Source organism: Odocoileus virginianus, chromosome 33 (genome assembly GCF_023699985.2).
Source record: "Odocoileus virginianus isolate 20LAN1187 ecotype Illinois chromosome 33, Ovbor_1.2, whole genome shotgun sequence".
Classification (NCBI taxonomy): domain Eukaryota; kingdom Metazoa; phylum Chordata; class Mammalia; order Artiodactyla; family Cervidae; genus Odocoileus; species Odocoileus virginianus.
Genome location: NC_069706.1, coordinates 9,581,962 through 9,604,558, shown reverse-complemented (window position 1 = coordinate 9,604,558; position 22,597 = coordinate 9,581,962). Strand labels below are relative to the sequence as shown.

At 48.9% G+C, this 22,597-nt stretch overlaps 1 pseudogene; it reads right to left on the bottom strand.

The window, feature by feature from the left end:
- Positions 1–1,311: 1,311 nt before the first annotated feature.
- On the bottom strand, positions 1,312–22,449 carry LOC110129298 (ATP synthase subunit f, mitochondrial-like; annotated as a pseudogene).
- Positions 22,450–22,597: the final 148 nt, after the last annotated feature.

The window sequence follows — 22,597 nt, the reverse complement described above, 5'->3', positions numbered from 1 at the left end:
ATACTGCAACCAAGATCAAAGATCCTGCGTGTTGTAACTAAGACCAAGCGCAGCCAAATAAATAAATAAACGTTAAATAATAATAAGGCTCTCGAGATGAGCTCATCCTGGATGAGGGTGGGCGCTAACCCCAGAGACAAGAAGCCCATGTGACAAAGCAGGCAGAGCTTGGAGTGACACACCTACAACCCAAGGGACGCCAAGGCTCTTTGGTGGCCTCCAGAGTGGGCAGAGGGGCCTAGGCATTCTCTCCCAGGGCCTCCAGAAGAAAGCAACCCCCTGGAGACCTTGGTTTCGGATTTCTGGTCTCCAGAACTGCGCTGTTATTCAGTCGCTCAGTTGTGTCCAACTCTGCGACCCCATGGACTGCAGCACCCCAGGCTTCCCTGTCCTTCACCATCTCCGGAGCTTGCTCAAACTCATGTCCACTGAGTCGGTGATGCCATCCAACCATTTCATCCTCTGTCGCCCCCTTCTTCTCAAGCCCTCAATCTTTCCTGGCATCAGGGTCTTTGCATCAGGTGGACAAAGTATTGGAGTTTCAGCTTCAGCATCAGTCCTTCCAATGAATATTCAGGATTGATTTCCTTTAGGATTGACTGGTTTGATCTCCTTGCTGTCCAAGGGACTCTCAAGAGTCTTATCCAGCACCACAATTTGAAAGCATCATGGCAGCCCACTCCAGTACCCTTGCCTGGAAAATCCTATGGACAGAGGAGCCTGGTGGGCTGCAGTCCACGGGGTCGCTAGGAGTCGGACACGACTGAGCAACTTCACTTTCACTTTTCACTTTCATGTATTGGAGAAGGAAATGGCAACCACTCCAGTGTTCTTGCCTGGAGAGTCCCAGGGATGGGGGAGCCTGGTGGGCTGCCGTCTGTGGGGTCACACAGTCAGATATGACTGAAGCGACTTAGCAGCAGCAGCAGCAGCCTTCTTGATGGTCCAACTCTCACATCCACACATGACTATTGGAAAAACCACAGCTTTGACTAGATGGACTTTTGTCGGCAAAGTAATGTCTCTGCTTTTTAATATGCTATCTAGGTTTGTCATAGCTTTTGTTCCAAGGAGCAAGCGCCTTTTAATTTCATGGTTGCAGTCACCATCTGCAGTGATTTTGGAGCCCAAGAAAATAAAGTCTGTCACTGTTTCTGTCATCTCCCCAACTATTTGCCATGAGGTGATGGGACTGGATGCCATGGTCTTAGTGTTTTGATTTGAGTGTTAAGTCTTAAGCCAGCTTTTTCACTCTCCTCTTTCACCTTCATCAAGATGCTCTTTAGTTCCTTTCCACTTTCTGTTGTTGTATCATCTGCATATGTGAGGTTGTTGATATTTCTCTGAGCAATCTTGATTCCAGCTTGTGCTCCATCCAGTCCAGCATTTCACACAATGTACTCTGTATGTAAGTTAAATAAGCAGGGTGACAATATTCAACCTTGACATACTCCTTTCCCAATTTGGAACCAGTCCATTGTATCATGTCCAGTTCTAACTGTTGCTTCTTGACCTGCATACAGATTTCTCAGGAGACAAGTAAGGTGGTGTGGTATTCTCATTTCTTTAAGAATCTTTCACAGTTTGTTGTGATCCACACAATCAAAGGCTTTAGTGTAGTCAATGAAGCAGAATTAGACTTTTTTTTTAAACTCTCTTGCTTTTTCTATGATCCAGTGGATGTTGGCAATTTTTTTTTAAACCAGTCATCTTTTATTAGGTATTAACTCTCCATTAGGATATAAAGGATTCAGCGGGGCCAGCAAAGGTCAGGAATGCAGTGTGCCCTCTTCAGTGGTACTCGCTTGACTGCTCTTGTTTAAGGTCCTTGTAAGAATGGCAACAGCTGAAAAGCACATAAGCTGTCAGCACCATAGAAAGCTCAGGGACGCTCCCTTTCTTCATTGAAATATCTGTTGTAATACTGGCAGTAACCTCTTTGAAATGCTCCAGCAATGCCTTTAGGGGTGAAATCTCACATTAGTATCTAGCCCGGGAGCTCCCTTAATCTGACATCCAGGAGTTTCTCCTTCAGTGGTATAGCTGGCTGTCTGCTCCTGTATTCCAGCTTCCTGTTTCTTCCCTCACAGCCACTCAGGGATCTTTTCCTTGCTCCAATAACACAATTATGTCTGGCTTAGAAATGGAATGTCCCAGTGAGACCAAGTTACAATAGTTCTCCATCATCAATCACATCATGGCACAAATTCTTCTGAAGAGGGTCAAGAAATTCCCACTTGTGCGGAAAGAACTTGATGACCACATCCTTGAATGTTATCAGTCCACTGGCCATGGTTTTAGACCTGCAAGAGCTGATCTAAAGGTTCCTTTATCAGAGAAACAGAGTCCAGAAAACCACTCCATCCCTCGCCGGCTCAGGCTACCTTTGCACAGTTGTTTCCAAGGCGACTTAACTGGTTTCTCGCTTGGATGGATGTCATTCACAAGCTGTTGGCTTCAAGGAGCAAGGGAAAAAACCCAAGGTGGAAGTAACCTGCTTCATTGCTGGAGGTGCCATCTGGGGTTGTAAAGTTACCTGGATGTTGGCAATTTGATCTCTGGTTCCTCTGCCTTTTCTAAACCCAGCTTGTACATCTGGAGAGCTGGGATTTGAACCCAAGTAGTCCCGCTCCCAGGTTGGCACAGTGGTAAAGAATCCATCTGCCAATGCAGGAGACTCGGGTTCAATCTCTAGGTCGGGAAGATCCCCTGGAGGAGGAAATGGCAACCCACTCCCATATTCTTGCCTGGGAAATCCCACGGACAAGAAGCCCGGCGGGCTACAATCCGTAGGGTCAGAAAGAGCCGGACACGAGTGAGCATTCACACAATGAGTCCTGCTCCAGACCGCCGGCTCTAACCACCACCTTCTACTGCCTTCCACACATGTGCCGGGCCCTGCTCTGGTGGGGGTGCTAACCCTATCAGGTTGACTTTTTTTTTTCTGGCTGCATTGAGTCTTCATTGCTGCATGGGCTTTCTCTAGTTGCAGCGAGCAGGGGCTACTCTCTAGTTGTGGTGTGTGGGCTTCTCATTATGGGGGCTTCTCTCATTGAGAAGCACGGGCTCTAGGGTGCGTGGGCTTCAGTAGTTGTGGCTCTCGGGATAAGCAGTTTCCCCACAGCACGTAGGATCTTAGTTCCTGGACCAGGGCTCAAACCCCTGTCCCCTACATTGGCAGGCAGACTCTCAACCACTGGACCAATGGTAAGGTTGATCTTACCAGCCGTTTGCAGATGAGGAAACCGAGGTTCAGAGGGCTATACACGCCTGTCCTATTTCCGCCTGAGTCCATAAGTGGCTTCCTTTCTCTCCCTCTGCAGTGTCCTTTGGACCCGCAGCCTGGGAGTGGAAAGTGGCAGGACCTGTCCAGGCAGCAGAGTGCTGGCGTTTACCTGGTGTGCTGCCCACCCAGAGCAGGCGGACCCTTGGCCCCTATCCCGGCAGGAAGACAAGGGAGGGCCTCCCGCCAGCCCCGGGTGCAGGGGCAGGGCTGGCTGCTGCGTCCCACTATCATCCTGACAGCCACCATCTGTATTTCAGGCCAGGCCTCCCCAGGCTGCGGGATGAGAGGGAAGGGTCTGGGAAGAGAAGACAGCCGCGCTTCCCTTGCACCAGGCTCACTCAGGGGGGAGGAAAAGAACCTCAGACCCCAGTTCTCCCATTGGCTTTTACCTTGGGTAAGTCAGTTCATCCCCTTCAGCCTCAGTCAATCCATCTGTAAAATGGAGGCTTCCAAGAGGGGCTTCGGGGATGAGAGCGCCAGTGTGGGCCAGCATTGGCTTCCTTGTCTTTAAACGGGGGCTGAGGACACCGACCCTGAGGGTTCCTCCTGGAGTCTTCCTTGACACCCTCACTGGATGACGCCTGCAGGCTCCTGCATTTTATCAGACCCAGAGGGCCTGGGGACAGCTGTAAATAGCTCTCAAAGCACTCTCAAAGCTCTCCTCTCACTTTATTGGCTTTTTTTGTTTTTTTAAACCACAAAACTACCACCCCAAGTGTGGGATCATGTCACCCAGAACAAGGCAGCTCTGTTGCAGGGTCCATTGTCTCTTCTTTCTTTACTTCAACCTTCAGGTAAAAACAAGGGTAATAGTTCGGTGGAGCACAAATTCCACTTTTCCCAGGCAAACATATTTGGACATAATTCCGGTTCCCTTCTTCTAGGCTTTCCTTTTAGGGGGTGGGCATGCCTGTGGGATTTTAGTTTCCCAACCAGGGATCAAACCTGGACCCTTGACAGTGAAAGCAAAGTCCTAACTGCTGGACCTCCAGGGAATTCCCTAGTTTTTTTTTTTTTTTTTTAAGTTGAAGTATAGTTGATGTATAATATTAAATAAATTACAGATATACAACATAGTTAGTTAAATCACTCAGTTGTGTCCAACTCTGCGACCCCGTGGACTGTAGCCCACCAGGCTCCTCCATCCATGGGATTCTCCAGGCAAGAATACTGGAGTGGGTAGTCATTTCCTTCTCCAGGGAATCTTCCCAACCCAGGGATCAAACCCAGGTCTCCCGCATTGCTGGCAGACGCTTTAACCTCTGAGCCACCAGGGAATGTACAACATAGTAATTCATAATTTTTAAAGGCTATACTCCATTTATAGTTATTACAGATCACAGGCTATATACACTGCGTTGTACAATATCTGCTTGTAACTTGTTTTATACCTAATATTTTGTACCTCTTACTGCCCTACTCCTTCTTACCCCACCCCCTTTTCCTCTCCCCATTGTTAACCATGAGCTTGTTCTCTATATATGTGAGTCTGCTTTTTTTTGGTCCTATTCACTAGTTTGTTATGTTTCTTAGATTTCACATACAAATGGTATCATATAGCATTGGTCTTCGACTCATTTCACTTGGCGTAATGCCCTCCAGGTCCATCCGTGTGGCTGCCAATGCCAAAATTTTGTTTCTTTTTTATGGGGCTGAGTTTTTGTGATCTTCCAAGGATTACTTTATTTTTTCCTTTAACTTTTTATTTTTCATTGGAGGATAATTGTTTTACAATGTTGTGCTGGTTTCTGCCGACAACAATGTGAACCAGGCGTTTCGTAAACACAGACCCCCTCCCCGTTGAGCCTCCCTCCCACCCCACCCCCCCATCCGACCCCTCTAGGTCATCACAGGGCACCGGGCTGAGCTCTCAGTGTAATACAACAACTTCCCACGAGCCATATACTTTGCACATTGTAACGTGAATATTTTAATGCTACTCTCAGTTCGTCCCACTCTCTTCTTCCCCCACTGTGTCCACACGTCTGTTCTCTGTGTCTGTGTCTCTATTCCTGTATGGTTGATATTTTTAAATTTTTAATGGAGAAAACAAACCACACAGGGGCTCGTAACCATTCATGTTTTCTGCATTCTTGTCTTGACACATAGAGCTCGGAGGATGGGGATTGGGGAAAACGGAGGCCCTGCCTGGAGGGAGTCCCCGGGGGAGGCACTGCAGCCGGGGAGCTGACCTGGGAAGCTGGGGGCTGGGCGAGGGGACCTGGGCTCCTGGCAGCCTTCCCTGGGGAGCCGCTCACGTGCCCGTCTCTGCACAGCCCCGCCAACCGCAGACCAGGTGGGAAAGTGAAAATAAACCCTGGCTGGCGGCTGGCTGAGTTTCTCTTTCCCGTCACACAAGTGCCTTATCATCCCGGCCCTGTGTGCAGTTGACCGCCAAGGACTGCTTTTGATTTTCTTAAGGAATAACATTTACATAACAAATGTATGAACTACATTAACCATCAGTGCCCAGCTTGACAATTTTTTTTAATACCTGCACCTCTCAAATCAAGATCAAGGGCATTCCTAGCCACCTAGAAGGTTTCTTTATGCCCTTTCTGACCCCCGTGCTCCAGCCAAGCCCCACACAAGTTGCTCAGTCATGTCTGACTCTTTGTGACCCCACGGACTGCAGCCCACCAGGCTCCTCTGTCCATGGAACTCTCCAGGCAAGAATACTGGAGTGGGTTGCCATTCCCTTCTAAAGGGGCTCTTCCCGACCCAGGGATTGAACCTAGTTCTCCCCCATTGCAGGCAGATTCTTTACCAACTGAGCCACCACTGAAGCGCCCCCTCCCCTTTAAAAAAGAAAAAAAAATATATATATATATATATACTGTTACTACTCAAATTAAGATAAAGGGCATTCCCAGCCTCCCAGAAAGTTTCTATATGCCCGTTCCCAACCCCACCCCCCACCCCACCCCCCAATCTGCCTTCTAGAAACATCAGCTAGTCACGCCTGTTCTTGAACTGTGTACAAAGCAAGCAGTCACATGGTGCGCTCTTTCTTGGTTTCTCTCACCCAGCGTGATGGGGGTGAGGGTCATGTGTGATGCCATGTGATGGGTTTTCTGCTCCATTTTATTGCTGAGACGTGTTGTACCTCACAGATGCTCCTCAATTTGTTTACTCAATCTCCTCTTGATGGATATTTGGGATGTCTCCAGATGGGGGCTGTTAGAGTTGCGTGGACATCTGTGAACAGGTCTTTGTGTGGACACAGGCTTTCTTTCCTCTTGGGTAAACACCTATAAGTGGGGCTGTCAGGTCATAAGGTAGGTGTATGTTTAACTTTATACAGAGACTGGTAAATGGTTTTCCTCTCTGGCTGTCCAGACTGGTTTCCAGACTTCAGAGGCCCCTCTCTACGTCACAGCAAACTTACAAAAGGACCCGTGAGCCACATTAAACGTCTTTTATTTTTGAGTAAAAACAGTTTGTTTTTTTTTTTCAGAGGCCTTTCTAATTTTATTTTTGAAATTATTTGACCCCAAGTAACTCATTTGCAGACTTACCAGGTGGTACAGTGGTAAAGAATCCAACTGCCAAGGCAGGAGATGCAAGAAACCCAGGTTTGATCCCTGGGTCAGGAACGTCCCCTGAAGAAGGAAACGGCAACCCACTCCAGTATTCTTGCCTGGGAAATCCCATGGACACAGGACCCTCGTGGGTTACAGTCCATGGGGTCACAAAGAGACACCACTGAGTGGCTGAGGGTGTGCGCACTCGCGCGCACACACACACACACGACTCATTTGCTCAGTGGGGTCTGCTGGAATTTCTCAGCAATCATGGTTGGGCAGTCTGACAAGGGAGATAACTGATCCCCCAAACTGTTTTTCATTTAGAATAAGATTTTTATGAATAATACTCTTAGCACCCAATGAATGTCCTTCCCTTTCTCATTGGATTTGTGAACTCCTATTCGCCCCTCAAAACCCCACTCAAAGGTCCACATCTCCATAAAGGCTTCTGGTCATAGATAACAGCAGCCTCACCTCCCTAACCCCACCCCGAGTCCAGAGCCTGCTGTGTGACCCTGATGTCACACCCCCTTGGAGGAGAGCGCTGGGCAGTATCACAGTTAGCGCACTAAGGAGCCGATGTCTGGAGAACAGGGCCTGCCTCACACCTTCCTAGATGCATGGCACATATTTGTTGATCTGATTTTTCCAGAACTTTCTGGAGGTCAGGTGCCCTTACCCAGAACTGCAGGGCCAGGTGGCAGAGGAGCTGGTACCGCCTTGAACATGACATAAAATACTGAGTGCTGGGAGGTAGGCAGAGGCCACGGTTCTCTTCTGGTTCTCTGAGAAGCTCTCTATGACCCCGAAAGGACTGAAGGGGAGAATCTCTGATGGCTCTGGAAGCAGTGTTCCTGGGGAGAGGGCTTCAGTGACTTGTGACTATGGAGAACAAAGGAAGGGACAGAATGGGATCCATTCAGTGAGTGTTTAGAATGTACCTTCGCTCCCTGCACTGGGCCCTGGGGATGTGAGAGGAACAAGACAGACAAGGTCAAGGGGTAAAGGGTTAACACAGAAAGATGACTTCAGACCCTATCAGGGCTATGACAAGTAAAACAGGGAGCTGTGATAACGAGGAGGAGGAGGAGAAACATTAGACAGGGAGGCCAGGGGGACTTCTCTGAAGAGCCAAGGGTCTCATGATGAGCAGCAGCCAGCCACAAAGCTCTGGGCCAGAGTGTTCCAGGCAGAGGGAATGGCCTCTGCAAAGGTCCTGAGGCTAGAACACCTTGTGTTGGAAGGCTAGCCAGGGGGTCTCTGGGATCCCAGGTGTCTGCGGCATGCAGAACGGAGGAGGTGAGGGTGGGTGTGTGCAGCGGAGGGAAGGGGGGTTATCTCAGGCCAGCTCTGGGGGCCTATGGGACTTGGAGGGGAGGGGATTCCAGGCCTTCAGTTCTGGGTAGTGACAGCCTGGCACCTCCAAGTACAACCAAGAGGCCAAGGGGGCTGCCCACACCACTCGGCGAGTGGCAGATTGGAGGAGGGACCGGCGACTTGTCCGAGGTCCCTCAGCACCTGTGCCAGGCTCCCTCACTGCACCCCAGCCTATGATTCTCTCCACGTCCTCTGACTCCCCAAACTCTCTCCCTCCTCGGGGTTGGTCCACTGCCTAGGACACCCCTCCTCGGGCTCCAGCCAACTCCTACCTGCGCTGCGGGGTCTCAGCTTAAAGCTCATTTACCAGAGATGCCGCCCAGACTGCGTCCCCAACTAACACTAGGTCTTCCCTTCCATCTCCCTCTTACAGCCTTGACTTTTTCCTTTGTGTGGCTTTTAACACAAGTGGCAATTCGTTTCATGTGTGTATTTGTGTGAGTCTTTGTTCACTGAGGGTCTCCCCGCCTGGGAGGCCCTGGGAGGCTTGGGGTCTTTCCGCTGTCTCCCCGCAGCAGCACAGAGCTGGCCCACACCTGCTACAGGAGTGAAAGACCGGATTCTAAGTCCAGCCCCCTCCAAGCCTCTCCCCCCTCGGCCGCCACCTCCACACAGGGGTCTGGGGTCCCCCTCCCCAGCCTCTTCCATGTCCCCAAGAGGTAAAAGCCCAGGATTTCCCTGGTGCCTCTAATTACAGTGGCCCCAGGGCCTGCAGGGGGGACAAAGCCCCCACCCCATCTGGCCGGCCAGAGACAGAGGACGGAGCCAAGCCCCTGGGCCTCCAGCACTGCCCCTTCCCCTACTCCTCACGGAACACATCTGTACTTGCGGGTGGGGGAGTTGGTTTCCCCAGGTCTGCTTATTATTAAGTTAGTTTTGAAAGGTATATACCAAATGAAACACAGAATTCTGGTTTATATCCTGGAACAGAAAAAGGACATTAGTGGAAACACTTTGAAATCTGAATACAGTCTGTATGGCATGGTGAATAGTGATGTACCAGTGCGGTGTTTCTGGTTTTCATATGAGACGACAGAAGATACGAACGATGGGGGAAATGGGTGAGGCGGTTTATGGGAACTGTGTACTAAACTTGCAGCTTTCCTGTAAATCTAAAATTATTCAAATAGAAGAGGTTTGGTTACAAAAAATAAAGGAAAAAAAAAAAAGAGAGAGAGAGAATAGCAAGCCACCCATCAGATTGGTAAAAGAAAAAGGTAAAGCCAGACAATGACGAACATTCATGAGGACAAGAACAGTGGACAGGGGTGTGTGTGTGTGTGTGTCTGTGTGACCTGGGACATCTGCAAAGCCAGGTAGCACCTGGGGTTAAGTTCAAAACACGCCTGTCCTCCAGCCCCAGTCTTCTACTGCAGGGGCTCTCAGAGTGTGGTCCTCAGACCCGCAGTGTCAGCACTACCTGGAAACTTGTTAGACATGCAAGCCCCCTCAGGATGATCAAAGAGTCGGACACAGAGATCAAAGAGGCACACCTGAGATGTCGCCAAGGGTCTGACGCGACTGAGCGGCTGAACTGCAGCCACAGGGATGATCGTAGTAAGTGAAGTAAGTCAGGCAAATAAGTCAGAAAGACAAATACCGGATGATATCACTTGTGTGTGGAATCTAAAATATGACACTATCTACGAAACAGAAACAGACTCACACGGAGAACAGAACTGTGGTTGCCTGGGGGGCGGGGCGGGGGAGGGATGGACTGGGAGGCCGGGATCAGCAGATGCAAACCACTATACACAGTATGGATGAACAACAAGGTCCTACTGCACGGCACAAGGGACTATACTCAATATCCTCTAACAAGCCATGATGGAAAAAGAATATGAAAAAGGATGTAACTGAATCACTTTCCTGTTCAGCGTAAATTAACACATTGTAAATAAATCAACTAGACTTCAATAAAATAGGTTAAAAAAAAAAAAGACATGCAAGTCCACAGGCTCCACCCCAGACAAACTGAACAAAAGGAAAACAAAACCCAAAACAACCCAAACCCTTGGGTTGCGTGGCAGCTATAGGTGTTTTCACAAGCCCTCCTGGTGACTCTGGTGCGTGCTGAAACTGAGAACTATTAGTGTACAGATGCATTCCAGAATAATCCTTGACCATGGTCACAGAGAGAAGCAGAATTAGCCTAAGTATGCATCACAAGGAAATGAAGACAGGAGCAGAAAGGCGGTGTGCAACAGTGCAAATGCACTCGTGTGTCCACAGGGGTGAGCCGCATACACAAAACCCTGCAAACCAAGCAAGTCACAAGATACAGGCAGTATGATGCCAGCCAAAGGTTTCAGTACCCCAAAATGTTCACACTGGGAACCTACACATATGAATGTAAAGATGGGCCCGGGAAGGATAAGCACTAACATTCAGGGAATGAGGAACAAGGGAGGAGTGGGGGGTGGGTCCAGGTCTGCCTAGAACAGTTGACTTGACGTTTTAAGCCAGAGATTTGAGGATAAGATACGCCGCATTCCTGAGAAGCTCTGTTAACATGACTTTAACGAGCTTGTGCTCTTTAAAAATGATTCATCAAGACCCGCACAAAGTTTAATGTGAGGGCCTCTCATTTCAACTCCACATTTACTGTGAGTATTTAGTGAATATACTTACAAAATTGGGTCTATGAATTCTCTAAAGAATAAGTTATGTAATATTCTGGAAAAGACAAAACTGTGGAGACAGTGAAGAGGTCAGTGGTTGCTGGGAAAGGAAGAAGAGATGAACAGCTGGAGCACAGAGGAGTTTTGGGGCCATGAAACTATTCTGTATGATACTGTCATGGGGGACACCTGTCATTATACATCTGTCAAACCCTAATGTAAGCCACGTGCTGCGCTGTGCTTAGTCACTCAGTCGTGCCCAACTTTTTGTCGGGCAAGAATACTGGAGTGGGTTGCCATGCCTTCTTCCAGGGGATCTTCCCAACCCAGGGATCGAGCCCAGGTCTCCCGCATTGCGGGCGGATTCTTTACTGTCTGAACCACCAAGGAAGCCCCAAGAATATAGGAGTGGGATCCCTTCTCCAGGTGATCTTCCAGACCTAGGAATCGAACCAGGGTCTCCTGCATTGCAAGCGGATACTTTACCCTCTGAGCCACCAGGGAAGCCCCAAGAATACTGGAGCTGGTAGCCTATCCCTTCTCCAAGGGAACTTTCTGGCCCTGGGATCAAACCAGGGTCTCCTGCATTGCAGGTGGATTCTTTACCAGCTGGGCTACCCACGAAGCCCAATATAAGCCAAAGACTTTAGCTAATGTGTCAGTACTGGTTCATCAATTGTAACAAATGTACCACAGCAATGCAAGAAGTTTTTGGTTTTTTGGTTGCACCTCTCGGCATAGAGGACCGTAGCTCCTGGACCAGGTTTGGAATCTGTGTCCCCTACAGTGGAAGTGCAGATTCTTAACCACTGGACCACCAGAGAAGTCCCAAGATGTTAATAATAACAGGGGGAAAGTGGGGAGGGGACTGTGGGGAGGGGTTGGAGAGGAGGTATATGAGAACTCCCAGTACTTGCTGCACAATTATCTGTAAACCTAAAATCACTTAAAAATTTTTTAAAAAGCAATTCACTTAGAGAAATGAATTAACCTCTCAAATGAAATGTTTTGACGGATGTTTTAATGTTTTATATAAGGCAAAGCAGCTCTCAGTAACACGTGAAGCCCACCCTGCAGGTGAGTATTATGGGAGCAGGCAGACTTCCAACTTAACAACACTGTAAGCTCACAGTCAGCACCCCCCGCCCCTCGACCTCCCCACCCAGAGTGCTGAGACTGGCTCCAAGGTTGCCCAGCAGGGCTCCGATGAACTGTCACCTGATCTGTGTTCCTCTGTGAGAGCTCACGGCTCATCAACGTGGGCTGAACTTTCCAAACACAGGAGCCACAAGCCCCAGGTGGCAGGTGGGCACCTAAAACGTGTCTTGTCTGAACCAAGGTGTGTCGTGAGAGGGCAATCTACCCTGACTTGGTACAAAGAGAGGAAGGAAAAGCCACAGTTTCTGTACTGACAGCAGTCGTCGCCCCTCCCTCTGCCCGGCGCCCCTCCTCCACGTGGCTTCCAGGACACTCCCCCAGCTCCCTCGGCCCCAGCTGCTCCTTAGCCCCCCGAAACTGGGAGGCCCCAGGCCCAGTGCGGGGGACTGTCTTCATCTCTCACCCCCATGATGCTCACAGTGGGAGCCCTGAGATGCCCGAATCCCCAAACCCATGAACAAAAGGATTTTGCAAATATGCTGAAATTAAGGATCTTGAGATGGGGCGATTATCCTCGAGTGTCCAGGTGGGTCCAGTGTAATCACAAGCGACCGGAAAAAGGAAAGGGGCAGGAGGACCAGGGTCAGAGACGGTTGAGGAAGGAGGGCAGGAGGCACCGTGAACGTGGTGGCCAGAAACTGCAAGAGGCGAGGGGACGGACTCTACTCGGGGGCCTCCAGAGAGGACCGCGGCCCTGGGGACACCTTGATTCTACCCCCACAAGACCAGTTCTGGAATGTTGACTTGCAGAACTGTGGAGACAATAAATGTGTGCTGTTTTGCACTGTGAAGTTTGTGATACAATGTCACAGCAGCAATAGGAAACTGAGACAGTGAAATGACCCAGTCTTAGAAGTTAAACGCGCAAGATGCCCAAACACATCACCTTCAGGCCAGACGTCAGGCTCAGATACTGAACTGCCCGTTCAGTACCTCCTTGGAAATGTCTGAATTCTGGACCTTTCCCCCAAGCCTTCTCTACTCATCATCTGCTCCAACTCAGTTGATGGCACCTTGGTCCCTTCAGGGTGCTCATGCCCAAAGCCTCAGCACCATCCTTGACTCTTCTTTCTTTAAAAAAAAATTAACTGATTTATTATTTATTTTTGGCTGTGCTGGGTCTTCATTGTGTGCATGGGCTTTTTCTAGCGTGGCGAGGGGAGGCCGATCTCTAGCTGTGGTGCTCGGGCTTCTCACTGCGGAGGCTTCTCTTGGACGGATCACATGCTCTAGAAAGCACGGGCTCAGGAGCTGCAGCACACGGGATCAGCTGCCCTGTGGCACGTGGAATCTTCCTGGACCAGTGACTGCATCTGGTTCCCCCGTGTTGGCTGCCAGATTCTTAACCACTGGAGCACCAGGGAAGTCCCTCTTCTTTCTCTCTTGCTCCCCTCATTCAGGCTGCCAGTCAGTCCTGTTGGCTCTGTTTTCAAAACCGAGCCAGAATCTGACCCCTCCTCGCCAAGCCCACCGCTAACGCCTGGTCTGAGCCGCCGCCGCAGCTTCTCCGCGTGGTGGATGCAGCCTCCTCACCGGGCCCTCTGCTTCCACCCTGTCCCCACCCCTGCCCTTCCCAGCTCAGCAGCAGCACAAGGGGGCCCCCGAGTCAGACAACGTCACACCTGTGGCCTCCATCTCATTCAGAGTAAAAGCCAAATCCTTAGCATGGCCAAGAAAGCCATCTATGATGTGGCACCCCCCCACCTCTATGATTTTGTCTCCCCTAACCCCTCACCTCTCTCTGCTGCAGCCACCCCAGCCTCCTGACTCTTCCACAGTGGGTACAGCCTCATCCCGGGGCCTTTGCACGGGCTGTTCCCTCTGCCTGAGACATGCTTCCCTGATATCCACATCATTGACTCCCTCCTTGCCTTCAGGATTTGCTCAAATGTCACCTCATCAACAACGCCTGCCCTGATCACCCTGAACCGCCGCTCGTCCCAACCAAGCCCAGCTGGTCCAGCCATCCTCATCCTGCTCTACAACATACTCAACAACTTACTTATCATACTTCTTGCTCCATCACCTGTGGTAGAATATCAGCTCCATGAGGGCAGGAATCTTTGTTTTGTTTACTGTGGTTTGAACAGTGCTCAGCATAAAGGGCATCCAATAAATATCAACTGAATAAATTTATAAAAGGAAAGGTGTCAGGATAAAGGCTAAAAATTCTAAAACCACTCTACATGCATGTTGGAGTTCAATGCGAGAAAATGGATGGTAGATTTCTAGAAGCCACGTTTCCCACTGTTGGGTGAGAAGTTATAGTTAAGCAAGGGGAGGAGCCTAGAATGATCCGTATGGTGGTGGATCAGAGTTAGAGACATCAGGATGAACTTACCTTTAACAGTGATACAGAAGGCTACACATAGAAACATGTATAGATCTGTATCCACACACAAGGGCTTCCCTGGCGGTGCAGTGGTAAGGAATCTGCCTGCCAGTGCAGGAGACACCAGAGTGCAGGTTCAATCCTGGGTTGGGAAGATCCTCTGGAGAAGGGGATGGCAACCCACTCCAGTGTTCTTGCCTGGGAAATCCCATGAAAAGAGGAGCCTGGTGGACTACAGTCCAGGGGGTCACAAAGAGTCGGACACAACTGAGTGACTGAGCACACACACACACACGTATACACAGGTTATTACACACAAGTATGTTTCCCAGAGGGCCTAGAAGAAACAACACCCCACAGCAACAAGCACATCCAGCATCCAGTCTTTGACCTCTAAAGCCATCCTCCAACAAAAGGAGCTCGGGTTCCTTGGAGAAATGGTTGATTTTTAGGTATAGACCCTGGTGCTGGGAAAGACTGAAGGCAGGAGGAGAAGGGGACAACAGAGGATGAGATGGTTGGATGGCATCACCGACTCGATGGTCATGAGTTTGAGCAAGCTCCGGGAGTTGGTGATGGACAGGGAAGCCTGGAGTGTTGCAGCCTATGGGGTCGCAAAGAGTTGGACACCACTGAGCGACTGAACTGAACTGAGGTCTAAAACAGGAAATATACAAGATGGGCCTGGGGTATCTAACAGAGCCAGAAAGTAAGGAGGTGCTCAAAAACTCACAATGGTGGGGCACGTCAAAGGGACACAGGGGCCAGCTGAAGAGCTAATGGCCAAAATGGGAACAACTTGAGCAACACGATAAAGCACAGTATGAATTATAACCCACAGTATGAAATGCCCTTAAGTCTATACTGATGTACAGGTAGGATTGAAATAAAGACATGAGGGACCATGGACAAATCTCCAGGGCAGAAGCATTTCCAAGACTTTATGTACATACTCTGCCCTCAAGGAGGTGGGGCATAACTTCCCAGCCCGTGCAACGTGGGCTGCACAGAGTGACTTCCCTCCACATCATATTGTACACAGTGGTAAAGAAACCTGGCACGCGGTGGCTCAGCCTGTGGTCAAGGGACACTTCAAACATGGTAGGTCGGCTCGAGAGCACGTGCCCTGGTTCGGAGGTGAGAAGGACCACCCTTTCCCTCTGTGATCTTCCTCCTCCAAACACATAATCTCCAGTCTAGTCATGAGAAGAACATCAGACAAACCCTAACTGAGGGACCGTCTGCAAAATACCTGACCAGAGCTCCTCAGAACTGTCACAGTCATCACAGACAAGTAAAGTCTGAGAAACCAGTGCAGCCCAGAGGAGCCCAAGGAGACATGATGACGAAATGGGATCCTGGAACAGAAAAAGGATGTGAAGGAAAAACTAAGGGAATGTGAATAAGGCCTAGACTTTCATTAATAATAATGCATCAAAATTGGTTTATTAATTGTGACAGACGCACCGTCCCAAACACAACGTTAATAACAAGGAAAACTGGATGTGATACCCTGAACTGGATCCTGGAACAAAAATGGGCATTTGTGGAAAAATTGGTGAAATCCAAATAGAGTCTGGAGTTGGTTCATAGTAACGTTACAACACTGGTTTTTACAAGATGACATAAGATGTTAACAATGGGGGAAACTGGGTGAGAAGTAGATGGGAACTCTTTGCAACTAACTTTTCAACTTTTTCCAGAAGAAAAGTGTACTAAAAAAAGAAAAATAACCTGACAATTAAATAGGTTCATGGTACATGGCAGTTGCTCAGGGAACAAGTAACAGGTATTATGATTTTCCTTTATTTTTTTTTCCCATGATGGAAATAACTCACTAAGTATCCAGCAATGTCAATGGCCCTTAGACTAGTAAAAGATTCCAAACAATACAAAAATGGATAAAACAGAAAGTGAAACCTTCCATGATTTCACTCCCCACTGCTAAGTCAATATATTATATTCTGGACTTTTCCCTATGCATATGTGAACATTAAAAATTTTTTGCAGACAAAGGGTGATGCCCTGCGTTTGAGTTTGCTGAGTGTTGATACGCTGTGGACTCCCTTTCGTATCAGGGCACATAGCTCTACCGTTATAGTTCTTTATTTTTTTATTTTGGAGCACAGTTGTTAACAGTGTTGTGTTAGTTTCGGTGTACAGTAAAGTGATTAAGTTATACATATACATGTATCTGGGCTTCCCAGGTGGTTCAATGGTAAAGAATCTGTGTGCCGATGCAGGAGACACAGGAGATGTGGGGTCAGTCCCTGGGTCTGGAAGATCCCCAGGAGTAGGAAATGGCACCCCACTCCAGAATTCTTGCTTGGAAAATTCCACAGACAGAGGAGCTTGGTGGGCTACAGTCCATAGGGTCGCAAAGTATCAGACACAACTGAATAGTTGACCATGTAAGCATACATATATCTATGCTTTTCCAAATTCTTTTCCCATTTAGGTTATTACCGAGTCATGAGCGGAGTTCCCTGTGTTATAGAGCAGGTCCTTATTGGCTATTTTAAATAGATGAGTGTGCACATGTCAATCCCAAGCTCCCAATCTATCCCTCCCCTTTATCTCCCCTAGCAACCATAATTTCATTCTCTAGGTCTGTGAGTCTGTTTCTATTTTGTAAATAAGTTTATTTGTATCTTTTTTTAAAATATTCCACATATAAGCAATATCACATGATATTTGCCTTTCTCTGTCTGACTTCATTTAGTATGATAATCTCCAGGTCCATCCATGTTGCTGCAAATGGCAATATTTTATAACATAAGGGACTATTACTCAGCCATTAAAAAGAAAGAAATGCAGTGTTCTTCTGAATGGCTGCAATATGGTCGTGACAATGGACCGTTTCCTTAAGATGAACAGTAAGGGACCGTCAATTGTCTCCCCACAAAGAGTGCTCCAGTGAGCACCTGCCCACACACACCTTCATGACCACATGTGGGAATTCCCGCACGCAGGACCGACCCCTGGCTGCAAAGTGGTGAGTGTGCTGGCACCTTTACAACACTGTCTTCCTACTGTTGACCTTTTCTCGTTACCCTGAGAATTAACGGCCTGGCTCCACGCTTCTCAAAGGCAGAAGGCTGCATGAAGCCCCTACCTCTCTCTCCATCTCTTTAATGACATCTCCCCTTTATCAAGGCGGCCATGGGTGGTCATTGTGAGATCACGGATGTGTGTGTGCGGGGGAGGGGGGGAGGACAGGACACACCATGTGACTGACCAACCAGGGCCTCAGGGAACAGAACTGGGTGTCCTTCTGAGACTCGGCATGTGTTTGAGATGGCAGGAGTCTTGGAGGTTTCTCAGCCTGGGGCCAGCCCAGCAGAACTAGGGCAGTGGGCAGGGAGAGGGTGCTGACATTTCAAAAGTCATGATCTTATATTTAGAAAATGACAATAAAAGAGCCTGATCATACAAAGCATCCCTTTATTCAGTTCTTCCTCAAATATTTGGATGTCTTTTATGTACTGATTACTCTCAGTGCTGGGACGACCTTAGTGAACAAAATTAAGTTCCTGAATCCACAGAACTTGTATTCTCCTTGGAGACAAATAGTAAAGCAATCACTATGAGTTAGTGGAAAGTGCTGCATTATTTAGGGTAAATAGCTGGCTACGAGAACCCACAAATCCCAGCATTTCTGGTGGCTCCTGCAAGTCCTCTGGCTCCGGAGTTGGCCAAATGCCCCGTCCTGGAGCTCCGAGGGCTGACTCTTATTGGGACCTCTCCCCTACCTCTCTGACGATTTGATTCACGCTCGTCTCCTCTACTAAACTGTGCATCCTCCTCTGTAGCCACAGCGGCCTCCTTTTAGTTCCATGCTTTTTCCTGTTGCCCTGCAGAAACCTGAACCCAATGGGCCACTCCTGTGCGGTGGCCTCAGCCTCAGCCAAGCCTCAGTCCACCTGCCCGCTCCATGGAGCAGCTGTCTCAGACCCCCCTGGGGTACGAGTTCCCCACCAGCTACCCTGGGTCCCTCCTGGCTGTGGCAATGATCCACAGTCCCTTTTACATCATGACGTTGCCCAGAAGAGGCAGCTCGTGGACTTGGCCTCCAGGCTTTCCTTTTGGCCCATGGGTCATGTGACAGACTCGCTGATGAGGTGGGAACAGAAGCGAAGAGTATCGCTCTGGGCCTGGGCAGTTAGGTGGCAGAGGAGCATGCCCTGCCCACCCCTCCTCTGAATGTGGACGCCCAGGATGTGCCTGAAGCCCCGTGTCCGAGGAGGCCTGCTGCCCTGAGTGATCACGTGGCGCAGAGCCACTCACTCCCTCCCAGCTGGGACACCCACACGGGACAGACGTCGGGAGAGCTGGCTCCTTTGTCTCACTGGGATCTCAGCTCTGATGTTGCCTCCTCAAGAAGTCCTGTCCCCGCGACCCTAAAGTAACATCAGCCTAGTCTGTGCACACCTGTAATAAACTTCAAAGTCTTCTGTTCATTTGTCTGTTCGCTTGAATAATATCGTCTGTCCCAACTAGAAGGTGAGTTTCTTGGGGGCAAGAACTCTCACCTCTCTTGCTCGTGTGGTATTCCCACTGCCTACAAGAGTGATGGCATACAGCAGGTGCTCAATAAAAACCCCGGTGATGAGGGACCTGTTCTGGTATGACTCAGATGCCTCATCTGGTTGTTTTACAGGGGACATTAACACAACATTGTAAAGCAATTATCCTCTAATTAAAAATAAATATCCTTTGATCAACCATTATGGAAAAGAATATTTTTAAAAAAGAATGTATATATGTATAACTGAATCACTTTGCTGTACAACAGGAATTAACAACGTTGTAAAGCATATATACTTCAATAAAAAAAAATAAATTAAGAAAAATAAAAGACTAAAAAATTCCTCATCTGCAAAACCGGGTAAATATCCCTCTTTGTCATCTCATGGGGCTCCTTTGAGACCACACAGCTTATCTTCAAAAAGTACTCAGTGTTACAGGACAGGGTGTGACAATCTTAAGTCTGTCTAGACATGAACCAATTAGTGAGAATTTAGTGCTTACCTCCTACCTGCCAGGCGCAGCTCTCTTATAACTTACTGGATTAGAGCTTCAGATTCATGGTTTTCCCACTATGTTATGGGTTGGGAGGTAGGGTCCTAGAAGTTTCTGGATGTATCCCCTCTGGGGTACTAACTACCCAGTGGCCCCTTTCTCCTTCCTAAGAACCCCAGCTTTATCCTGAGGGGTAGAGTGCTCTTGCCATCAGGCAAATGATCAGAATTTGCTGGTGGAGGTGTCTGGGAAATTTCTTTACAGCGTGCATTGTGATTCCTTTGGCCACCCCCCTTCTTCTTCATTCCTTCTTGAACAGTAGGTACAGCTGAATTTTCAGCAGGGCTGAGGCTGGCCTTTAATGTGCCTTTGTTCCAGTTAGGAAAATATTTCCACTGTGAGCTGTCTAATTAGAAAAAAGACAGCTCCCATGGGCAGAAGCTTACCTATGGGTGCTGGGCCTGGCCTGCCCCATTCAGTCCCTTTGGCTGAGAGCTTTGACCAGTATACAAACTGCACAACCATCCTTGGCACCCATGATTTTGGACTATGAGGCAACCTTGAGGATGGAAAGCACTTCCTTGGGGCAGAGGTGAAAGATAAAAGAAGTCTGGGCCCTTGACAAGGGTGGAGCCCTTATATCAGCCCTGGAAGGCCTTCTTTTCCTTTTGTGTTTTGGAAGAATTATCTTAATAATTTATTTTGAAATAACTTCAAAGTTAGATAAAAGTCACAAGAACCATACAAAGAACTTTCTTTCACCTAGACTGGTTGATTGTTAATATTCTATTCCATTTACTCCCCTCTTTTTCCCTCCCTCCCTCCCTGCCTCCCTCCCTTCCTCTCCCTCTTCTTTTATGTATTCATGCAGCCCTTGTTACTGTTCTTTTTCTAAATCACTCGAGAGTAGCTGGCAAACATGATACCCATTATCCCCAAATACTTGTCGTGTAGATCCCCAAAGAAGAGACTCTAACCACCATCCACATCACCTCTGATCTCTTTCTTTTTATTAATTTTTATGGGAGTATAATTGCTTTACAATGTTGTGTCAGTTTCAGGTGTACAGCAAGGTGAATCCACTGTATATATACACATATACCCACTCTTTTTAAGATTCTTTTCCCATTTAGGCCGCCACAGAGCACCCAGTAGAATCTCCTGTGCTGCACAATAGGTTCCCATTAGTTATCTGTTTTGTCCATAGCAGTGTATTCATGCTAACTCTGACTTCTTAAATGAAACAAAACCTCTACGCCAAAGTCTTCCCTTGTAGCTCAGTTGGTTAAGAATCTGCCTACAATGCAGGAGACCGAGGTTTAATTCCCGTATCGGGAAGATCCCCTGGAGAAGGAAATAGCAACCCACTCCAGTATTCTTGCCTGGAGAATCCCATGGACAGAGGAGCCTGGTGGGCTCCAGTCCATGGGGTCGCAAGAGCTGGACACGACTTGGTGACTAAACCACCACCACATGCCAAAGACACTTATTCTGGTTTCCTGCTATGAGTAACTGAATCAAATTCTAATTGCGACCTTCCTTTCTGTCGTGCCCACCCTTCCCAGGTGCTCTCTGCTCTGTCCCCCTAGGCCTCCCTTTGATTTCTTACACCTTCCAAGCAACTTTTAGCCTCAGAACTTTTTTTTTCTTTTTTTTAACCAATTGAGGTAAAATTCACATCATGTAAAATCCAGCATACTAAAAGTGAAAATTCAGTGGCGCTGAGAACATTCACCATGTTGGGTAACCATCATCACTTTCTGGGTTCAAAACATATTTATTCACACCAAAAGGAGTCCTCGCACCATTTATGGAGCAGCTGCTCCCGTTCCACCCGCTTCTGGGCAACCACCAACCCATTCCTGCGTCAGTGGCTTTCCCTCAGTGGCTGTTTCACTAATGGAATCACACACATGCTGCCTCCGGACTTGGCAGCAGCTGATCCCTCTTCCCAGATGTTCTTCCCTCCTCCCACTCCAGTCCTCTTCCTTAGGAGGTCTTCTTGGGGCCTCTCCTGAGGTCAAGTCCCCCCAGCATAACTTTCTCATAAAAGCCCAAAGTTTCTCTGGAGCATTTTTTTTCTTTTTTCACAATTATAATTGCTCTGCGTGGTAATTTCATTGGGTTTCCCTAGTGGCTCAGATGGTAAAGAATCTGCCTGCAATGCAGGAGACCCGGGTTCGACCTCTGGCTGGGAAGATCCCCTGGAGGAGGGCGCGGGCAACCCACTCCAATATTCTCAGCTGGAGCACTCCGTGGACAGAGGAGCCTGGTGGGCTACATACAGTCTGTGGGGTTGCAGTTCATGTTCTCTATGTTAAGAGTGTAAAGTTTATTAGGCAGGAACATGTCTGACTTGTTTACCACCATTTGCCAGGGCCTCGCCAGAACCTGGCATACAGTACGTGCTCAGTGATACTCTGTAAACTGACTGAGTGGATGAGCGAGTGAGTGTCCTTACAAAGAAAAAGTCACCTCAATCCCCTTTACAGAATTCCTCCTTTACAGAGGAGGAGGCATGGAGACCTGGACTTCATAGCTGGGTTTGGGCTGCTCATGGGGTCTTGGACCAGCTTGGCAGGAAGCGTCATGACTCCTCCATCCCCCCTCCCCATTGCATGATGTGATGTGGTCGAATTCATATACATCAGTAACCTGGAGGCCCTGCCCTCCACCCCTCCACCCCCCCCACCCCGCCCCCTGCACATCACAGCCTCCCCCCATTACAGCTCCACCCCTGCACATCACAGCCCCGCCCTCCCTCACCAAGCACCTCCCACATGCCCATATATGGGCATGATGCAGGCAGCTCTGACCCCGGTCTGTGAGGTCTGGGTCTCTGTGACCTCACAATGACCAGGGCCCTCCCCAGGTCTATATAAGAGGCCGCAGAGTCAGCCCCTGTCATAGCCCACAAATTCCACCTGCTCACAGGTTGGCTGGCTCAACCAAGGCGGTATCCCCTGCTCTGAGCATCCAGGCCGAATCCACCCAGCACCATGGCCAGATACCGATGCTGCCTCACCCATAGCCGGAGCAGGTGCCGCCGCCGCCGAAGACGAAGATGTCACAGACGAAGGAGGCGCTTTGGTCGGAGGCGCAGGAGGAGAGGTGAAGAGGGCCCATCCTTGGGGGCAGGGGCCAGGGAGCTGGGGCAGGGCTGGGGGTTTGGGCTGTGCTGAAGTGTCCTCTTACCCTCTCATTCTCCGCAGTGTGCTGCCGCCGCTACACCGTCCTAAGGTGTACAAAATAACCGCACAGTAGCAAGACCACC